Source organism: Penaeus monodon, chromosome 4 (genome assembly GCF_015228065.2).
Source record: "Penaeus monodon isolate SGIC_2016 chromosome 4, NSTDA_Pmon_1, whole genome shotgun sequence".
In the NCBI taxonomy this organism is placed as follows: domain Eukaryota; kingdom Metazoa; phylum Arthropoda; class Malacostraca; order Decapoda; family Penaeidae; genus Penaeus; species Penaeus monodon.
In genome coordinates, this window is record NC_051389.1 from 22,112,836 (window position 1) to 22,117,835 (window position 5,000).

The window sequence follows — 5,000 nt, forward strand, 5'->3', positions numbered from 1 at the left end:
GGTTAAGCGTGGGGACTAAAGACTGTCACGACGGAAATCTGAGTTGAGGTTGGGTCACCGCCCGTCGCGTTTTTTCCCCTTTGGGAAAAAGGAATTTTCCCCTCGATTGCCTACCTCCCCACTGGGGGGGCCCCCTCGGGTCAGCTGGTCCCAACCCGGAAAAAATAAGAGAAAATGTTACCAAAAAAGGAAACCCCGGCACTCCCCGGGGAAAAAGAATGGGACCCTACCAGTACTCACTCCAAGAGCATCACAACGTAAAACTCAATTGATTCATGCTGTACTACGGCGGCTGAACATAAACCTACCGTTAAATTAAAATAATTGGGTTTTAAAATGATCTCTGAGGCAGGGGTTAAAAAATTTCTAAAATAAAAAAAAGGAACAACTATATATCAAAAACATTAACAACAAAAAAACAAATAACAATCTATAGGAAGAACAAGAGAAATAAATAAAAAAAAATAATGAAAGTACGGTGCTAGGACGTTGTACTAGTATTGGGACTATTTTGGTTTGGTAGAAGGGTGTGGTGGGCGGCCACGACTATCTCGTTGAGGGTCGGACTACAGGGGGTTTTCCCCCCGGGTTTTGGCGGCTGTAGGGCCCGGCGTGGCGGGCGCGTGGGAAGGGCGGGTCGGGGTGGCTGGATAGTACAGCAGCTAACGGGCCGAACTGCTGCAGAAGATGGTGTATTGAGTGGCGAAAGGGGTGAGGCCTGGGGTTCAGGGCTGTCTAGCGGGTATAGGCGGACCGAGAAAATCGTGGCTCCCCTTATCTTACCCTCTCGATTTATAGCAGGGGGTGGCGGGGGCATGGGGACCGGGCGAGGGGGGGGCGTGGGTAGTTTGGGGCGGGATGAATACCCCTGAAAGGATTTGAAGCCCGAGGGGGAAAAACCAAAGACGACTTGGGCGACGCAGCATGTGAGCTTGTACGAGGCGACCCACGGTGTCTCGACTGCTGCGCCCAGGTGGTGATGAGCCGGCATTTGGTTTACAAAATACCTCGTGCGTGAAGATGGGTGCGGGGGGGGTTTTTGGGGGGAGAGTCGAATTGCATCACGACCGCCTTCTGGCGGTTTAGTGACGTGATTTGCGGGGTCCGGGAGGGGTTGTCGGGGGTGCGCTGGATGGGGAGTGGTCAGGGCCGGAACTGTCATGGGGGGGCGATGGTCGATTTATCCACGTTTTCCAACGGTTGGGTATCCCCGCGTGTTAATCATGACGGGGAGAAAGGGGGGACCATTCTAGTCCCCGGGGGTACTCCCCGTGATGGCAGGGGGGCTGGAAATTTGCCCCTGCCCCGCGCACAGCCTGTTGCCTTTTAAAAAGAAAGTCTGCCCCCAAAGGGGATAGGACCCCCTGTCCCGGGGAAGCTGCTGCTCCCCCAGTCGAAGGCTTTCTTGTATCTTGACTGCTGGTGACGGAGAACCTGCGCTTGTCGGGGTGGGCAAAAAGTCGAGGAAGTTGACACACACACCATTTTTTACCACACATGTAACACACCAACACACCACACATATATATATATGTGTGTGTTGTGTGTGTGTGTGTTGGGGTTTTGGTGTGTGTGTGGTGTGTGGCGGTGTGTGTGTGTGGTTGTGTTGCGTGCGTGTGTTATATTGTTGTTATTTAAAATAAATATATTTTTAAAAATTATATAAATAAAATTTAATATATATGGTGTGTTGTGGTGGTGTGTGTGTGTGTTGGTGGGGTTGTGTTGTTTGTACATTATATATTTTATTATATATATATATATAATATTATATATTATTGATATGTATTATTCTATAATATGTTATAAGCGGCCGGGGTAGCCGAGGGGTTGAGCATCGGACAAAAACTGTCAAAACGGCATCGATTCGAGGGTTCGACCCGGGCCGTTTTCCGTTGGGTAGGAAACTTCACCTCGATTGCCTGCCTAGCCGCTGGGGGGGAACCCAGCCAGTCTCCGGCCCCAAAACCGGGGTAAATAGAGATGTACTCAAAAAAACCCCGGGGGGGAAAGCAACGGGGCAACCACCCCCCAAAAATTGCCAAAAAATCATGGAAAATTCATGATCGCCAACGTCCTTGCGGACGGGGCCCTTTAAAAAAAAGTATAATATTTATTATATATTATTTAAACCAAAACGCCACACACGCCCCACCCCCAACACACACACCACCACACCACACATACACATATATTATATCTACCACACACACACACACACCACACACACACAACACAACACACCACAATATTATTATTATAAAATTATTTTATATTATATATATATGTATATATTTACACATAGTTTTATATGTATATTATATACATTAAAATTAATTAATACTATTATATATTATATATTATAATAATATTACATACTATATTTATTATATTTTATATATTTAAATATATTATATATATTTTAATATTATATATTTATATGTGTGTTGTTGTGTGTTGTGTGTTGTGTGTGCGTGTGTGTGTGTGTGTGTGTATTAACATGTTTTGTATAAAAGTATGTATATCTATTATTTACACACACACACAACCACGCATTATTTATATTTTTTATTATACTATATATTATATATTTTATATTTTATATTAAATATATATATGTGTGTGTGGTGTGGTGTGTGGTGGTTATATTGAAATTATATACATATTATGTTTTATATCAACATATATAAAAATATTATAATAATATATAATTTTATATATTTTTATGTTATATATATATATATATATATTTTAAAATTTTATATATATATATTTTTGTGTGTGTGGTGTGGGGTGTGTGTGTGGTGTGTGTTGTGTGTGTGTGGTTGTGTTTTGTTGTGGTTGTGTTACATACAAAATTATACGTATATACAGTGTAGATAATTATAGATTTATATATATAAATTTAAATATTATTATATATTTTATAATAATATAATTACAGTTGTACATATTTATTAAATTTATATAATATAAAATTATAATATTATATAATTTATTATTCCAAACCCTCTACCCACACACACCAACCACACACACACACATATATAACACACACCCCAAAACCACACACAATCACAACCACCATATTTTATAAAATTATATTATATTATTAATATATATAATATATTTATATATATATTATTTTGTCCTGGGAAAGACAAAAAACTGCACCCGGGGGTTCCCTTGAACAACGACCCCTATTAGCTCCCTATGCCAGGGTTGGGGTGTAGCTGTGGGCAGCAGGGCAGTGGATATCTGGTAAAAACCCTTGGGGTTTCTCGATTACTTTTTTCATCAACATATTGCGCGATTGCGTGTAACTGTTTCAAAAAGGCAGGATGTTCCCCCGTTAGTGGGAATTTTTTCAAAATTTTCTTTTTTCCCGACAAACCCCTACCCAAAGTTAATACAAATGAATTCTACCACATCGCCCGTGCGTGGGTTTCAGGGGGGGTTGTTCAGTGGGCAACCCCGGCTGACATGTTAATATGCTCTGGAAGCAAGAAACAAAAAACTGTCCCAATTAAAAAACACTTAAAAAACGGAACTGGGAACTAAGAAAAATTAAGAGTGGGTAATTGCATACTGTCTGTAAAAGAAATGGGTGATACAACATTCAAAAACTAGGAAACATGAACCAATTTGGAAAAACATGAAGTTTCAAACTAAGAAAAAAGACAGTTCTTTTTTTTGAAAAAAAAAAGGAAAATTAAGTCCGGAGTTGCTAAAGATCTCACAAAAAATGCAAATTCACTAATTTGGGGACAGCCCAAAATGTCCATTTTAAAAGTCAAAAAAAAAGCAAAAAACCCCATAACATTTGATTATCAATGCTCGCACCAAACCAACGTTGCAAATGATAAAAAAGGAAAAATTTTTTTAACCTCTCCAAAAACTTTGACACATCCCTAAAAAGATGTAAAGTAAAACATGGGGGACCTCAATGCCCGTAGGAAAAAAACTAAAAAAAGACACTTGTCGAAAATTTGGGCTTTGGAATATAATGAAGAGGGGAAGATTTATTGAAACTGTATAAATAAACTAGTTACAGCCAAAACCATTTTCTAACACCACCCAAGACCTTTTACCGGGGTTTTCACCAGACAAAAGAACACGCAACCAAATTGACTACATTGTTTGAAACCCAAAAAGGAAATAAAAAAAGCCAAAACAAGACCTGGGGCCGACTGCAACAGTGACCACCAAATTCTAACTATCCTTTCAAAAAGACTCAAAAAGATGGGGCGTTCATACCATCCTAAAGCCGCTACAAAAATCTTGATAAAAATTACGAATTATAAAAGTCAACAATTTGAAGTACCTCAAAAGTGATGAAAACACCAAAAGAGTTGTGGGAAAGGGAAAAAAACTCCCCTGAGCGCTGGGGTTTAAAAACATCGCCAAAAAGGAAAGACAAAATTCCCCCGGATATCTAAAAAACTAAGTGAAATTGAAACAAAAATCCTAAAAACAAAGGGTACAAAAATTTCCGTTGAAGAAATATTTACAAAAAAAATAATACAAAAATTCAAAAATTATGCGGAGATAAGGAAAAATATTTAAATGAACTTGCCAAGAATGAAAACTGTTCTACAATAAAACAACTAAAAACTCTACCAGGAGTACGAAACTTCACAAAAATTTAAAACCCACAAAGGACACTATCAAAAATGAGATGGACTTGTTTTTTTTGTGATGGAAAAAATCAAGATAGTGGATCAATATTGTTTTCCCAAACCCCCACAAAAAAAAAAAAAATAAATAAAAATCTAAAAAAAATTAAATTTAAATCATGACAGCGAGATGAACCCCCGCCCGCTGATGAATTATAAAAACCTAAAAAAATGAAAAAAACAAAACCCGGGGAAAAGATAAATACACAAATAAACAAGAATGCTGGGGAAAGTGTTGAATACTTCTTCTCAAACTTTTTACAAAAATTTGAAAGAAAAAATATGACCAGAAGACTGGTAGAATCAGCTTTATCCCATACCAAA